Here is an 18,589-nt window from a genome sequence, read left to right as displayed (position 1 = left end):
GACGAAGCGCGTGTGAGGTTTGGATCCAAATTCTTCACTGTGTAGGATTCCCTTCTTTAATCTCAATGTCACTCCTTCGGCTATTTGAGGTGAAGAGGAGGTCACGTCGAGTCAGGTCGATGGCGGTTGATATCTCCGTGTGGGTTGTAGTACATACCTATGTGCGTTGGTGCGGCCGACGAGCGGAAGTCTGTGACAGTGGGGCTGACGAGCGGGAGTCTGTGATGGTGAGGCGTGGCGGAGGTGGGTCGGTGCGGCCGGGCTGGATCGTCCTGGTCAAGCAGGTCGCCGCCCCCAGGCTACCCACCGGACTTCAATTCCCTACCGTTGTGAAGCTCTAGATGGAGCTCCACTTGGACCAGTCTATCCATGCGCTACTGATACGTCCATTCTGCATCATGCTTTTATATCGATATTTATTGCATTATGGGCTGTTATTACACATTATGTCACAATACTTATGACAATTCTCTCTTATTTTACAAGGTTTAGATGAAGAGGGAGAATGCCGACAGCTGGAATTCTGAGCTGGAAAATGAGCAAATATTAGAGACCTATTCTGTACAACTCCAAAAGTCCTGAAACTCCAGGAAGTCAGTTTTAGAATATATAAAAAATATTGGGCAAAGAAAGTACCAGAGGGGGCCCACCCACCATCCACGAGGGTGGGGGCGCGCCCTACCCCCCTAGGCGCGTCCCCCTGCCTCGTGGGCCCCCTGGTAGGGCTCTGGTGCCTATCTTTGGCTATATGAAGTCTTTCGCCCTAGAAAAAATCATAAGCAAGCTCTCGGGACGAAACTCCGCTGCCACGAGGCGGAACCTTGGCGGAACCAATCTAGGGCTCCGGCGAAGCTGTTCTACCGGGGAAACATCCCTCCGGGGGGATCATCATCATCGTCATCACCGTTGATCCTCTCATCGGGAGGGGGTCAATCTCCACATCTTTTTCCAGCACCACTCATCTCAAACCCTAGTTCATCTCTTGTATCCAATCTTTGTCCCAAAACCTTAGATTGATACCTGTGGGTTGCTAGTAGTGTTGATTACTCCTTGTAGTTGATGCTAGTTGGTTTACTTGGTGGAAGATCATATGTTCAGATCCTTTATGCATATTAATACCCCTCTGATTATGAACATGAATATGAGTTGTGAGTAGTTATGTTTGTTCCTGAGGACATGGGAGAAGTCTTGCTATAAATAGTCATGTGAATTTGGTATTCATTTGATATTTTGATGAGATGTATGTTGTCTCTCCTCTAGTGGTGTCATGTGAACGTCGACTACATGACACTTCACCATTGTTTGGGCTTAGGGGAAGGCATTGGGAAGTAATAAGTAGATGATGGGTTGCTAGAGTGACAGACACTAGTAGAAAAAAGGTCAAATGTGAAGCACATTAGTGCCGTTTTGGTTTTGAGCTGGCACTAATGTGTGCATTAGTGCCGATTCCAACAGCTAGCCGGCCGCTCTCATTAGTACTGATTTTGTGGCGAACCTCTAGCACCGGTTCATGCCACGAACCGGTACTAAAGTGAGTGGTGGCAGAATGTTGTCAGTTCGGGGCCCCTCCAGCACATTTAGTACCGGGTCGTAACACGAACCGGTACTAAAGGTCGTCCTACATACACCCTTCATCCATCCGAGCTCGCTCTATTCTTCCCCTTTCCCCTCTCCACTCTGTTCTTCCCCTCTTCCTCTCAAGCTCATCACACATTTTGCCCAAAAATTGTCAAGATTTGAAGGCCCCCATCCATTCAAATGATCACAAAGGTTAGCAAATTTGTCCTTTCATCTCTCATTGCTAGATTAGCTCTTGCAATGCTTTATATAGTGATTTATTTGTGAGTTTAGTAATTTGGGAGGAATTATATTTATATATATATATATATATATATATATACATATATATATGTGTGTGTGTGTGTGTGTGTGTGTGTGTGTGTGTGTGTGTGCTAGTATTTGATTTATATGCAATTTGAGGTCAAAAATAACACTTAGTTTGCATATGTAGGTGTGGTTTACTTAGTGCCTTCTAAATCTCCGCCGCAACCACTGTCGATCGCCCACACCGTCCCGTCGCCGGCACCACCTTGTGGTGAGCCTCTTGTTCATGAATGTTTTATATAAAAAATTGATGTTTGTGTGATTTGGATATATATAGTTACTCGTATAATTATCTTACACGTACGTTGTTTGTTATACATAGTGCCATGGTTTTGATATCCGTCCCCGTCGGCCCTCGTACGGGTTATGATTTGGATGTGGTATATTATCTTTTAAAACTATTTGTTGCATTTCGTGTTTTTGACAAATTATGCCCATCAAGCTGACATAGATATTTGTATGTAGGAGGTATGTGAACCGGAAATTCCAACCGACCCTATTGTCAAGAGGTTAAATTTAGTTAAAAGAGAAAACGAAGATTTGAAAGAAAAATTGAAAAGAATTGAGGGGGAGAAGATGGAATTGGAGTTGCATGTTGCCGATGTCGTCGATGATCACAAGATTAAGATGGAGAAAATGCGCTTGAAGATTAGAAAGATTAGAAAATATGTCATTCATAGTGAGGCTTGGTATCATTATGCTGTTGGATCAATTGTTACCTTAGTTGCGATCTTGATCGCATTTGTTGTTGCATTTAAATTATTTAGCTAGAGAGTTATTTGTTTGTTGCATTTAAGTGTTGTATGAACTTTATGTATGAACTTGTATTAATTTGGTCTGTTCGGTGTTGTGTAATGAAGATGAGCCGACAATGGATGTACGATGACCGATTCTCTCCCGAGTTCATTAATGGCGTGCAAACTTTTCTGCTTGCGGCTGAGGCAAACAAGTGGGCGGATGGTTTTATGCCTTGTCCATGTGTTGGTTGTAAGAATGATAACAATTACTCTAAGTCAAGAACCATTCACGTCCACCTGTTTCAGTCCGGTTTCATGCCCCACTATAATGTTTGGACCAAGCACGGAGAAAGAGGGGTTATGATGGAAGACAATGAAGAAGAAGAGGACGACAACAGCTATCCAGGCCATGATGGGTTCCCTGAATACGATGATACAACAATGGGGGAAGAAGTTGAGCCGGCAATGCGGGAAGAAGCTGAAGAAGAGGCATCAGATGAGCCCGCTGATGATCTAGGTCGGGCCATTGCCGATGCAAAGAGAAACTGCGCAAGTGATTTGGAGAAGAAGAAGTTGCAGCGCATGTTAGAGGATCACAAGAAATTATTGTACCCGAACTACGAACCTGACAAGAAAAAGTTAGGCACCACACTGGAATTGCTGCAATGGAAGGCAGAGAATGGTGTATCTGACAAGGGATTTGGAAAGTTGCTGGTAATGATAAAGAATATGCTTCTAAAGGACAACAAATTGCCCGAGAGTACGCACGAAGCAAAGAAGGTTGTCTGCCCTCTAGGGTTAGAGGTGCAGAAGATACATGCATGCCCTAATGACTGCATCCTCTACCGCGGTGAGTACGAGGATTTGAACGCTTGCCCGGTATGCGGTGCATTGCGCTATAAGATCAGGCGCGATGACCCTGGTGATGTCGAGGGCGAGGCCCCAGGAAGAAGATTCCTACCAAGTTGATTGGTATGCTCCTATACTACCACGGTTGAAACGTTTGTTCCAAAACAAAGTGCATGCCAAGGCGATGCGATGGCACAAAGAAGATCGTAAGAAAGACGGAAAGTTGAGAGTACCCGCTGATGGGTCGTAGTGAAGAAAAATCGAGAGGAAGTACGGGAAGGAGTTTGCAGATGACGCAAGGAACGTATGGTTTGGTCTAAGCACAGATGGCATTAATCCTTTTGGGGAGCAGAGCAGCAACCATAGCACCTGGCATGTGACTCTATGTTTGTATAACCTTCCTCCTTGGTTGTGCATGAAGCGGAAGTTCATTATGATGTCAGTGCTCATCCAAGGCCCTAAGCAACCCGGCAACGGCATTGATGTGTAATCAATGATTGGCCTGCTCTTAGTAACCTTTCAGGACAGACAAACAAGGGATATCGCGCATGCACACACTGTTTGGATGATACGACAGTATATATTTGGAAAATTGTAGGAAGAATGTGTACCTGGGACATCGTCGATTTCTTCCGAGAAGGCATCTCGTAAGAAAGAAAGGCAAGCATTTCAAAGGTGAGGCAGATCACCGGACGAAGCCTCGCCACCGTACTGGTGCTGATGTACATGATATGGTCATGAAGGTAGTCTTTGGAAAGGGTCCTGGCGGACAACCTGTTCCGAATGACGCTGACGGACGCGCACCCATGTGGAAGAAGAAATCTATATTTTGGGACCTGCCCTATTGGAAAGACCTAGAGGTCCGCTCTGCAATCGACGTGATGCACGTGACAAACAATCTTTGTGTGACCCTGCTTGGCTTCTTGGGCGTGTATGGGAAGACAAAAGATACACCTGAGGCACGGGAAGACCAGCAACGTATGCATGGAAAAGACGGCATACATCAGGGTCATGCCAGCTACGCTCTTACCAAGGAAGAGAAGGAAATCTTCTTTGAATGCCTGCTCAGTATTAAGGTACCGTCTGGCTTCTCGTCGAATATAAAGGGAATAATAAACATGGCAGAGAAAAAGTTCCAGAACCTAAAGTCTCATGACTGCCACGTGATTATGATGCAACTGCTTCCGGTTGCATTGAGGGGGCTTCTACTAGATAACGTTCGATTAGCCATTGTGAAGCTATGTGCATTCCTCAATGCAATCTCTCAGAAGGTAATCAATCCAGAAATCATACCAAGGTTAGAGAATGATTTGGTGCAATGTCTTGTCAGTTTCGAGTTGGTGTTCCCACCATCCTTCTTCAACATCATGACGCATGTCCTGGTTCACCTATGCGAAGAGATTAACATTTTGGGTCATGTATTTCTACACAATATGTTCCCCTTTGAGAGGTTCATGGGAGTCTTAAAGAAATATGTTCATAACCGTGCTAGGCCAGAAGGAAGCATCTACAAGGGCCATAAAAATGAGGAGGTCATTGAGTTTTGTATTGACTTTATTCCTGACCTTAAGCCGATTGGTGTTCCTGAATCGCAGCATAAGGGCAGACTGGATGGAAAAGGCACGCTAGGAGGGAATCAAAAAATATGTATGGACGGACATTCTCTCACTGAAGCACACTACACAGTTCTACAGAATTCTGTCTTAGTGGCTCTGTATATGGACAAACACAAGAATTTTCTACGCTCCAAACACCCGGAGCGGTCTGATGACTGGATTACACGTGAACAAACCAGGAGTTTCGCCGGCTGGTTGCAGACACGTACCATGCATGACGCCTCTATTGAAGATGACATGTACTCGCTGTCCCAGTTACCATCTTCGAATATAATGACTTTCAAAGGGTACGAGATAAATGGTAATACATTTTACACGATCGCCCAAGATAAGAAGAGCACCAACCAAAACAGTGGTGTCCGCTTTGATGCAACAACCAAGACGGGAAAGGAAACATATTATGGTTACATAGAGGAGATATGGGAACTTGACTATGGACGTGGTTTGAAGGTCCCTTTGTTTCGGTGCAAATTAGTCAATATGACACGAGGCGGGGTAACGGAAGACCCGCAGTATGGAATGACAACAGTGGATCTCAACAATCTTGCGTATGCATACGAACCATTCCTCCTAGCTAATGATGTGGCACAGGTTTTCTATGTGAAGGACATGTCTACCAAGCCGAGAAAAAGAAAAGATAAGGAAGCGAATGCGTCATACGATGAGCCAAAGCGCCACATAGTTCTTTCTGGGAAGAGAAACATCGTGGGAGTGGATGACAAGACAGACATGTCAGAAGATTATGAAAAGTTTGATGAAATTGCTCCATTCACAGTGAATATTGACCCGAGCATCCAGTTAAATGATGAAGATTTTCCATGGCTACGGCGCAAAGGGACACACGCGAAGAAAAAGTTTCACACCCAAAGATCTGGGATGTGATCGGCTTCACTATCATCACTTTCTTCTGTGTTTCACACCCAGGAGGGAATCTCTGTAATAGTTAGGGTAGTTATGTGTTTGGGCATTTGAAACGCGAAGAAATTTTATGTGCAAACAAATTCTTTCATGCATTTGCTGATTTTTTCAGCTAAATGACCCTGAAATTGAAAAGCATTTCAAATAAACTCAGAAAAGGTTGAAAGTTGGCATGGTATCATAATTTCACCCACATAGCATGTGCAAAAAAGTAGAGAGGGTTACCGCAAAAATTGGATGCATTTCGTGTATAAAATGGACAATCTCTTTCGAAGTATCAGGGTTTCGGACGAAAATTCATCCGTTACAAAGGCATTTCATTTTTTAGATAATCTAAGCATTACCAAATTGAATATAATGATAAAACACACTAATATTAAATATAAGAAAAAAGAATCACAAAAAAATCTATTTTCAAAGTTAAGTTATTCACAAACTAGTGATTCACACAAATTTCAAATAATTCAAAATTTAAACTATTAAAATTTGTAAACTACCAGCACTAATAGAAAGTTTGTAATTTTTTGTACCTAAAGCAAAAATATTCACAAAGAAACTCTAAATACAGCAAAAAAAACAACTCAAAAATAAATAAAACAAAAATAAATAAAGTAAAAAAATAAGAAAATAAAAAAGCTCGCCTACTGCGCCACAGCGGGCTGCATACGACTAGAAACCCAACCTATTTGTTGGGCCAGGATGTAGACCCGCAAAGGCCCAGTAGGCCCACAGGACAGCACAGAACATTTAGGCCCAGTAGGCCTGCTTTGGAGAGGAGCTCGAGAGAGCTACCGCACTGGGGCTTATAAACCAGTGCGGGTGCCCCTCGGCTAGCAAGGTGGGACTAAACATGGCGCACCGCACCTGCGCCAGCGCACCCCTTTTAGTACCGGGTGGTGGTTCAAACCGATACTAAAGGGGGGGTCTTTAGTACCAGTTGGAGCAACCACCCGGTACTAAGGGGTGCCGTTCCCGCCGCTTGGCCTGGCCAAAACAGACCTTTAGTACAGGTTGGTGGCTTCAACTGGTACTAAAGGTTGTTCTATATAAGAAAACACTTTAAAAAATCAGTTTCTCATCTCTCCCTCTGCCCCGTCGCCGCCCCCGTCGCCATCCTCGTCGCCGTCCGTCGTCTTCCCCGTCACCGTCCGTCGCCATCCCCGTCCCCGTCCCCGTCGCCGCGCCCCGCCCCATCCTCCCGTCGTCCCCGCCCGGCCCGTCCCCATCCCTGTCCTCATCCCCGTCGTCACCGCCCGTCTCCGTCCCCGTCGTCGCACCTCGCCGGTGAGCTCCTGCCCCGGCCGCCATGTCCACACACACACACATTGTTATAGAAATGTTAGCAATTTTTTTGTTTTTAGTTATAGAAATATTAGAAATGTTAGCTATATAGAAATGTTATAAATTTTTCTATTTTTAGTTATAGAAATGTTAGCAATTTTTCTGTTTTTTAGTTATAGAAATGTTAGCAATTTTTCTGTTTTTTAGTTATAGAAATAATAGAAATGTTAGTTATATATATAGAAATGTTAGAAATTTTAGAGTTAGTTTTAGCTAGATGAATTAGATTAATGTCAAATTGTTAGAATTTGCATATAGAATTTTAGTTATCACAATCCAATCATTTGAAAAATGTTACTTTTTGCGGGCATATAGTATTTGTTCTCGACGATTCCCGGCCCGCATCCTCGCCATCGACCCGTTCGCCACGACGTCCGGCTGACCCATGTCCGGGACTGGGCTCCGCCGGGCTGGCACTGGGAGGTGCTACCTGGAGGGGCGCGCTGCTTAGTGAGGAACCCGGCCTCGGGTCCCGTCGTCGACCCTAATCTCCTTTGGTGGCGTTTGCGTGGGCCACATTCGATGCAGAGGGAGCCGGCCCCGCCAGGGGTGGTGCATCGTCGTGTCAGGGAGGAGGACGAGCACGTCCATCGCTACATGGCTGCTATGGACATCAGGTTCTCCAATACCTGGCAGGTTCTTTGGGCAGATGACCGGAGATATGATCCTGTGATGGTTCCTTGTCTTTGGGTGTCCACCGCCCGCGCCCCAGGAACCGCTAGTGGTCTAGATTCTTCTGTAGTATTCGATCTTTATTAGCTACCTAGCCAGTGATGTATTCAAGAGTATATATTATTCGAGATGATGTATTCGAGATTATATATTATTCGAGACAATGTATTCGAGATTATATATTATTCGAGACGATGCATATTATGTACTATATGATTCAGTTTTTCCTTATTGATTGCATCCATGCATAGTAATTTGGATACTAAATTGTTTTATATTTCTTCTGGATTAGTGTTAAATAAAAGATATGGCGGACAATACCGACAGAGAGGGAGAAGAGGCCATGTTCGAGATCATACGCAGCCCTACCAGGCCAGATGATCTGAATGAAGCAGATGACGGCTTCCAATATCTGAAAAATACTGGGGAGGGTGGTGATAAGATATTCGATCAGGACGACTGAGCTGATGAAGTCATGAACTATCATTATGATTATGATGACACGGACAATGTTGATCTTGAAATAACAAAGACTACCGGCGAGCTATATTTATAAGTAGGCATCTAGTGATCATCACATATTTTTTTATTTGAAGATATATTAACAAATCCATCTTTCTTCTTTCAGCCCTCCGGATCGAGCAAACCTGCTTCTACAGACAGAAGGACAAAGCGAGGCCCGGGCAAAAAGTTGAAGGAGGGAGTAAAGTAGAACATTGCTTCCATCAAAGCGGGTGGCGAACCCCTCACGCCTAAGAACATTGCGAATAAGTTCATTCGTCAGTGCAGAGTTCTTGTGAAGGACCAACTCCCGATCTCCATTCAAGAATGGAAAGAGCCAAAAACTAAACGTCCAGATGTTACTTAGGTCGACGACAGAGCAAAAGACAATCTTTGGGAATCTCTGATGGAACATTTCACCCTACCAGATTATTTCACTGATGCAGATGTGCAGAAAGTCAAGGACGCTGCTCTTAAGAAGATGGCAATTGCATTCAACACCCACAAGAAAACTGTATGGTCTAACTACCTCGCTGCAGACAGGAAGACTCCTGAATTCACGGGAACACTGGAGAAGCAAAGAGAACACTGGCCCGCTTTCGTGGAATTCAAGTAATCAGAATTATCTAAGGAACGGTTGAGAAAAAACAAGGCCAATGTCGCAAAAAAGACGCAGTTCCATAGGTTGGGGCCAGGTGGCTACGCGGTGGCAATGCCTAAGTTGGATAAGTCTGAGCAAGATATGGAGAATGCAGGGGTCACTCCAGTTACTAGGAGCTGGCCCCCCAGGTGTAGAACTTGGTTCTATGCGCATGGGGGGAGTTGGACCCGAAGACAGGCGAGGTTTCGAAGAAGGCAAGTCTAAAAGGAGCCGAACAAAAGTTACTTGACGCAATAGAAGATGCTCGAAACGGCGTGTTCACGCCCAACAGAGAGAACGACGAGCTTACACGCGCCCTGGGAAATCTTGAACACCCAGGAAGAACACGAGGCAAGGGCGTTATTCCCTGGTATGAGGGCTTTTCAGAATGGAACGATGACTACATGACACGTGCAAGAAAGAAGGGGGAGGAGGAGAAGAAGAGGAAGCTGGAGGAGGAGCAGAGGAAGCAGGACGCAGAACGCCTTCAAGGCCTAGAAGAAAGGCACGCGGACTTGGCACTCAAATTCCAGCAGCAGATGCAGCAGATCGACTCACTTAGCCAGGAAAGGGGGTCTCAGCAGCGGCAGCGGCAAGCGGATGCTCGTCCAGCATTGGATAGCACCGTCCCATCCATGCCGAGAAGCAGTGTTGGTTCCGCCCCGGGCGACGCACTGCTGGATATATACCCTGTGGATGACATCATAGAGAACACTAACTATGAGCTACACTTCAAAATGAAGAACATATCCATGAAGGTGGCGGACGTCGTTGCTTTTACAATTACCCCCGAAGCAACCTTCCATTGCACCCCGATTCCAGCGGGCTATGCTCGTGTCTTGGTTGATGAGGTGGTGGACCCATATTCGGGGCTACAGCTTGACATTCATGGAGGTGACGACGAGCACACACTGGGAGAGGCCATACATCGTATCATCCTATGGAGAAAGGATTGCATCGTCTTTCGAAATCCACCGACACCGCGTCTGCCGACTCCTCCTCGAAGTCCGCCACCGAGTCAGGGGAGCTCCTCCAAGTCCACGAACGTGTGAGCCAACTCCTCCTCGAAGTCCGCCACCGTGTCTGCAGACTCCCTGAGGGAGTCCTGGATTAGGGGGTCTCCGGATAGCCGGACTATATCCTTTGGTCGGACTGTTAGACTATGAAGATACAAGATTGAAGACTTCGTCTCGTGTCCGGATGGGACTCTACTTGGCATGGAAGGCAGGCCAGGCAATACGGATATGTATATCTCCTCCTTTGTAACCGACCTTGTGTAACCCTAGCCCCCTTCGGTGTCTATATAAACCGAAGGGTTTTAGTCCGTAGGACAACATACAATTATACCATAGGCTAGCTTCTAGGGTTTAGCCTCTCTGATCTCGTGGTAGATCTACTCTTGTACTACCCATATCATCAATATTAATCAAGCAGGACGCAGGGTTGTACCTCCATCAAGAAGGCCCGAACCTGGGTAAAACATCGTGTCCCCTGCCTCCTGTTACCATCCGCCTTAGACGCACAGTTCGGGACCCCCTACCAGAGATCCACTGGTTTTTACACCGACATTGGTGCTTTCATTGAGAGATCCTCTATACCGTCGCCAGAAGGAAGGATGTCTCATCTCGTCTTTAAAGACGGTACTACTATTGGGGGAGCTTTGGCTGTCGGCCAAACTCTCCAGCTAGGCAGTTTCATCATGACCGCCTGTTCGGCCGCCGCGCCGACGATGACTTCTCGGGTCATCGAAAACAGCCTCCACGTCAAATCGGCACTCGCCGAACAGATGGATCCAATGGAGCTCGCCTCCTTAAACGAGCTCTTGGATCGCATCGCCGCCTTGGGAGTCGCTACGGACTATGATTGGATTGGGCTTAAACCCGATCAAAGGGAGATTAACTCTCCACCGGTCACCCATCATATTGCAGTGGTGGAGGAACAATGCAGCGACCTTTCCTCTATCTTGAGGACCAACTATGTCCGGATTCCTGAGCTCCCCGAGCCGGACGCCCGTTCACGGGAGGACAACATCCAATCCCTGAACTTAGAGTCAGGCAGCGGGCCAGGATTATCGGGTAACACCCCGGAACCGGAACTTCCAAAATTGGAAACTCCTCGGCCCCTGGATCCCAGATCAGGTATGGGTTCAGATTCAATTCCACCCACCCACCCAAACATAAGCGATCTTTCCCACATCAGGCAAGAGCCCCAGGAAAAGATAATTATAGGTCCGAAGAAATTACATTCCAAGTGGCCCCGTTCAGCAGTGGTTATCACGCTCTTTTAGGACGGGAGGCGTTCACAATCTTCCAAGCCATACCCCATTACGGGTACATGAAGCTCAAAATGCCCGGGCCCAACGGAATCATCACCCTTGCCAGTGATCCGGACATAGCACTCCGCGCCGAAAACAAAACAGCCGCACTAGCCCTCGAGGCATTATCCGAAGCCCTCTCGGCCGAGGAATTAACCACGCTATGCTCCACAGTGGACAGGGACGACATGATACTCGACAAGAGATCCAAGTCCACCTCTTTTAAACTAGCGGATGAAATAGTCAAATTCCAAGTCCACCCAACAGACCCTACAAAAACAGCCTCCATCGGGGCACAGTTAAACCCCGCCGTGGACGCCGCACTACGAGAGTTCCTGCGCGAGAACTGGGACATATTCGCCTGGTATCCCTCAGACATGCCAGGAATCCACGCAGGCTGGCCGAGCATAGCCTTAATATCCTAAAGGGATTCAAGATGGTCAAGCAAGCTCTTCGGTGTTTCTCCGAACCTAAGAGACGGGCCATGGGAGAGGAACTAGCCAAGTTATTGGAGGCCGGATTCATCAGAGATATAAAACACCCGGACTGGCTAGCAAACCTGGTGATGGTACCAAAGAAGGACAAATCCTGGCGCCTTTGTGGCGGTTTCAAAGACCTCAATAAAGCTTGCCCAAAGGATCCCTTCCCCCTCCCACGCATCGATCAGATCATTGATGCTACCGCAGCACACGAGTCATTGTGTTTCCTCGACGCATACTCCGGTTACCACCAAATAAAGATGGCGGAGTCCGACCAAGCCGTAACAGCATTCATCACACCATACAGTCCCTTCTGTTTTAACACAATGCCTTTTGGGCTCAAAAACGCCGGTGCAACATATCGGCGCATGATTCAGACATGTCTGGAGAAACAAATCGGCAAAACAGTAGAGGCATACGTAGATGATGTGGTCGTCAAAACCAAACACGTCGACTCTTTGATAGACGAATTGAGGCTCACATTTGACAACCTCCGAACATACGACATCAAGCTCAATCCGAAAAAATGCGTTTTTGGCATACCAGCCGGAAAGCTCCTGGGTTTCATTGTCTCCAGCAGAGGTATTGAAGCTAATCCGGCCAAAATCCGAGCTTTGTCATAGTTGGCTACCCCAACAGACCTCAAACAAATCCAGAAGTTAACTGGATGCGTGGCGGCTCTCAGCCGCTTTATCTCCCGCTTAGGAGAAAAGGCTTTACCCCTTTATCGCCTCCTTCGGTGCACCGAACACTTCGAGTGGACGGACGTGGCCACAGCCGGATTGGAAAAAATAAAGGCCATCTTGGCAACCAACCCAATCCTAGTCGTGCCAAACATCGGCGAACCAATGCTGTTGTACATTGCGGCAACTCATCAAGTTGTAAGCGCGGTGCTCGTTGTCGAACGGGAAGCGGACGGACATAAATTCCCTCTTCAGAAGCCGGTATACTATGTATCCACTGTCCTCACTCCATGCAAATCACGGTACCCGCACTACCAAAAGATAGCATATGCGGTATTCATGGCATCGCGGAAGCTGTGACACTACTTTCAAGAGTGTTCGATTACAGTAGCCTCGGAAGTGCCACTTAATGATATTATAAATAACCGCGACGCTATGGGCCGGATTACCAAATGGGCCATTGAGCTCCTCCTGTTCGACATAACTTAAAAACCTCGATGAGCCATTAAGTCACAGGTATTGGCCGACTTCGTCGCCAAATGGACGGAGGCCGAACTCCCTAAAGAGTACGACGCATACTCCAATTGGATCATGCACTTCGACGGTTCTAAAATGCTGGTTGGTCTAGGGGTTGGCGTTGTCCTGACGTCCCCAACCGGAGATACCATTCAGTACGTATTGCAAATATTGTATACAGACTCCAACAATGCAACCGAATACGAAGCTCTGTTGCATGGTCTTCGGATGGCAGTCTCCATGGGCATTCAACGCCTGGAGGTGCGTGGGGATTCAAACCTCGCAATATCCCAAATAAATGGAGACTTTGACGCCAAGGATCCAAAAATGGCGGCCTATCGAAACGTTGTCCTAAAAATGTCAGCTTGGTTCGAGGGGCTCGAATTTCACCATGTGGCTCGGGAAAACAATCAGGCGGCGGATATCCTCGCCCGCATCGGCACAAAACGTGATGCGGTCCCCCCCCCCCCAACATATTTTTGGAAAGGCTGTTCAAGCCATCCGTAGTATGGGAAGGGGACACCGGTAACAACAGTCTGGACCCAGCCAAAATACCCGATACCGAACTCTCTGACACAATCGGAGGCTCCGGCACCGAAATAACACCTTCAGCCCACGAAATAATGGCCATTATAGCCCCGTGGATAGAACCATTCCTGGCCTACCTAACTAGACAGGAACTTTCGGAGGACCAAAATGAGGCACGCTGCATAGTGCGGTGATCCAAGGCTTACAGGGTCCATGAGGGAGAATTGTACAAAAAAAAGCACTACCGGAGTCCTTAAAGGTGCATCTCTAAAGAGGAAGGGCGGAATCTTTTGGCAGAAATTCACGCCGGACTCGGCGGTCATCACGCCGCAGCCCGGGCTCTTGTAAGCAAGGCCTTCCGTACAGGATTCTATTGGCCAACGGCCCGGGCAGATGCACGGGACTTGGTCCAACACTGCGCCGATTGCCAGCTCTTTGCAAATCAAAGTCACATGCCACCTACCGCCCTCCAAACAATCCCCATTACATGGCCCTTTGCGGTTTGGGGGCTTGAAATGGTTGGACCCCTTAAAGGGGGAACCCACAAGAAAAAAATACTTATTGGTCATGATGGATAGAGGCCAAACCTATTAAAACAGCCGAATCCGGATCAGTGATAGACTTCATATCCAGGGTTGTAAACCGTTATGGCGTCCCCCACAGCATCATCACTGATAATGGCACGAACTTCACGGCCGACGAGGTAAAACTCTGGTGCAGCAAAATGGGCATCAAGCTCGATTATGCTTCAGTCTATCACCCACAAACTAACGGTCAAGTCGAGTGAGCAAACGGTCTTATAATGAGCGGCATTAAACCCAGATTAGTGCGCTCCTTAACAGAGTCTAACACGCACTGGGTAGAGGAGCTCGACTCCGTACTCTAGGGGCTGCGGACCATGACGAATCGTAGTACCGGATATACACCCTTCTTTATGGTGTACGGCGCAGAGGCAGTCTTGCCCTGTGACATAATTCATGACTCACCTCGAGTGCGCATGTACGAAGAAAGAGAAGACGAGCTCGATCGGCAGGACAGTTTGGACACCCTGGAGGAGGAGCGCGACGTAGCCAAAGCCCGTTCCGCATTTTATCAGCAACAGGCTCGCAGATACCAAAGCAGAGAAGTACGGGCCAAAACTTATAACGTTGGTGAACTAGTTCTACGCTTGCTGGATAAGAAAAAGAACAAGATCGAGCCCAAATGGGAAGGTCCCTTCATTATTGACCAAGTTCTGACCGGTGGAGCGTACCGACTGCAGGATGCATCGACTAGTCGACTCGAGCCGAACCCATGGAACGCGGCCAGGCTCCAAAGATTCTACGCCTAGCACCGGACTCTATGTTAGTCCCCTCCCTTTGTCCATTTTCTGCATATACATTATCTGTCTTCTTTTTCTTTCTTTCTTTTTATTTCTCTAGGCCTTCAAGGATCACCTTGTGCCTCGCTTGCACATTACAGATGCGCTAGCCGCACTCTTCATACCTGGGGGCTTCTTTCACAGAAGCTTAAATTATTTATCTGGGCCCCATGCCCCACACATGTGTTATACTTCCGCATGTACCTTTTTTCACCATTATATGCATCGATATGACTTAAGTTTTGGCCAAGCTGGGTTGCTTGGCTCTTGTATTTATGCCCTACGTTCTCGTTAATTCGGCTAGGGCATAAGGGGAGCACTTCTGCGATTGTTACTGCCGGGTCAGCCGGATGTGTACCTCAGACTGGGTGAAGCCGAAAGCTAGCGTTCTTAAGGGAATATTCGATCAGTGAACAAAAGATGATTTTTGTTTATTCTCCATATCTGCCCCAGATGTTTTTCCTACGTTTCCTATCATAGTCCGTACATGCACTTTAGGGCATGCTTACCTAGGGAAAGGAACTGAGGGAGTCCTGGATTAGGGGGTCTCTGGACAGCCGGACTATATCCTTTGGCCGGACTATGGGACTATGAAGATACAAGATTGAAGACTTCGTCTCGTGTCCGTATGGGACTCTACTTGGCGTGGAAGGCAAGCTAGGCAATACGTATATGGATATCTCCTCCTTTGTAACCGACCTTGTGTAACCCTAACCCTCTCCGATGTCTATATAAACCGAAGGGTTTTTAGTCCGTAGGACAACAATCATAACATACAATCATACCATAGGCTAGGTTCTAGGGTTTAGCCCCTCTGATCTCGTGGTAGATCTACTCTTGTAATACCCATATCATCAATATTAATCAAGCAGGATGTAGGGTTTTACCTCCATCAAGAGGGCCCGAACCTGGGTAAAACATCGTGTCCCCTGCCTCCTATTACCATCCGGCCTAGACGCACAGTTCGGGACCCCCTACCCGAGATCCGCCAGTTTTGACACCGACATTGGTGCTTTCATTGAGAGTTCCGCTGTGTCATCGCCACCAGGAAGGATGTCTCATCCCGTCTTTAAAGACGGCACTATTGCGGAGGGAGCTTTGGCTATCGGCCAAACTCTCCGGCTAGGTGGTTTTCTTATGACCGCCTGTTCGGCCGCTGCGCCGATGATGACTTCTCGGGTCATCGAAAGCAATCTTCACGTCAACTCGGAACTCGCCGAGCAGTTAGATCCAATGGAGCTCTCTTCCCTGAACGAGCTCTTGGATCGCATCGCCGCCCTGGGAGTCGCTACAGACTACGATCAGATTGGGCCTAAACCCGATCTGAGAGAGATCAACTCTCCCCAGGTCACCCATCATGTTGCAGTGGTGGAGGAACAATGCAGCAACCCTTCATCTATCTTAAGGACTATCTATGTCCAGATTCCCGATCCCTCCAAGCCGGATTCCTGCGGAGGGGAGGACGTCACTCAAGGCCTGAACCTAGAATCAGGCAGCGGGCTAGATTTATCGGAAAACATCCAAGAATCCAAACTTTCGAGTTCAGAAACTCCTTGGCCCCTGGTAAGGATTCGGATTCAATTCCACCCACCCACCCAAACATAGGCGATCTATCCCAAATTAGGCAAGAGCCCGAAGAAACAGTACACCATTACTAGGCCAGATTCCTCCTGGTCATGAACAGGATAAAGGACTGCCGCGAGGAAGACGCAATTTCATTCTTCTGCAATAATTGCACGGACAAGGGAATCCTCAACGCCATAAGTCGCCGCGAAATTACACGCTGTGCCGACTTGGTGTCCATAGTACGAAAGTATTGTGTGATGGAAAGCGCCTGGAAAACCGAAATAAAATTTTGGGATAACCCGGCCCTGAATACAAACCCAGTCCGAAGTAAAAGGGTGCATTATCACAATACACCTGGGTTAACTACCAAAAAGCAAAAGCCCTCTACGGGGCAAGGAACCGTACTGGAGGGATGGCTCAATGGACCCTGCAAAATTCATAGTACAGCGGATGCAATACCAACGCACAGCCTTATAGCATGTTGGATACTCCGGCAGGTGGCCAAAAGTGGTGAGGATTTACTCCTCCCAAAAACCACAGAGCACCATCCCGTGGACAACAATACGGTGTTAACAGTCTTTAAGACCTTCGCGTCAAATAATAGACGCAAGCGAACACTCCGCAGCATGGCCGAAATCTGCCACATAGCAGAAATAAATCCTTGGAGTGACACGCCTATTACCTTCAATGCCAGTGACGAACCCAAATTCCGAACATCCCGAGCACCAGCCGCACTGGTCCTCAGTCCAATCATGGACGGCTTTCGACTCACCAAGGCACTCATGGACGGCCGCAGCGGATTAAACCTCATCTATGAGGAAACTCTTCAAAAGATGGAAATAGACTGGAGCCGTATTGAGCAAAGTAGCACAACCTTTAGAGGAATCATCCCCAGTCAGGAAGCACGCTGTGCTGGGAAAATCACACTATATGTGGTATTCGGCACGCCGGATAATTACAGGTCCGAAGAAATTACATTCCAAGTGGCCCCGTTCAGCAGCGGATACCACGCTCTACTAGGGCGGGAGGCGTTTACAATCTTCCAAGTCATACCCCATTACGGGTACATGAAGCTCAAAATGCTCGGGCCTAACAGAATCATCACTCTTGCTAGTGATCCGGACATAGCACTCCGCGCCAAAAATAAGACAGCCGCACTGGCCCTCGAGGCACTATCCGAAGCCCTAGCGGCCGAGGAACTAACTGCGTTGCGCTCCACGGTGAACAAGGACGATGTGATACTCGATAAAAGATCCAAGTCCACCTCCTTTAAACCGGCGGACGAAATAGTTAAATTCCAAGTCCATCCAATGGACCCTACAAAAACAGCTTCCATCGGGGCACAATTAAACCCTGATGTCGACTCCGCACTGCGAGAGTTCCTACGCGAGAACTGGGACATTTTTGCCTGGCACCCTTCAGACATGCCAGGAATCCCACGCAGGCTGGCTGAGCACAGCCTAAATATCCTAAAAGGATTCAAGCCAGTCAAGCAGGCTCTTCGACGTTTCTCCGAGCCTAAGAGACAAGCCATGGGAGAGGAACTAGCCAAGCTATTGGAGGCCGGATTCATCAGAGACATAAAACATCCGGACTGGCTAGCAAACCTGGTGATGGTACCAAAGAAGGACAAATCCTGGCGCTTGTGCATTGATTTTAAGGACCTTAACAAGGCCTGCCCAAAGGATCCCTTCCCCCTCCCTCGCATCGATCAAATCATCGATGCTACCGTAGGACACGATTCATTGTGTTTCCTCGACGCATACTCCGGCTACCATCAAATTAAAATGGCGGAGCCAGACCAAGCCGCAACGACATTCATCACACCATACGGCCCATTCTGCTTCAACACAATGCCCTTCGGGCTCAAAAACATCGGCGCAACATATCAGCGCATGATTCAGACATGTCTGGCAAACCAGATCGGCAAAATAGTGGAGGCATACGTGGATGACGTGGTCGTTAAAACCAAGCATGTCGAAACT

Source organism: Triticum aestivum, chromosome 5A, assembly GCF_018294505.1.
Source record: "Triticum aestivum cultivar Chinese Spring chromosome 5A, IWGSC CS RefSeq v2.1, whole genome shotgun sequence".
Lineage (NCBI taxonomy): Eukaryota > Viridiplantae > Streptophyta > Magnoliopsida > Poales > Poaceae > Triticum > Triticum aestivum.
The sequence above is the reverse complement of the archived record's forward strand: the minus strand, read 5'-3'. Positions refer to the sequence as shown.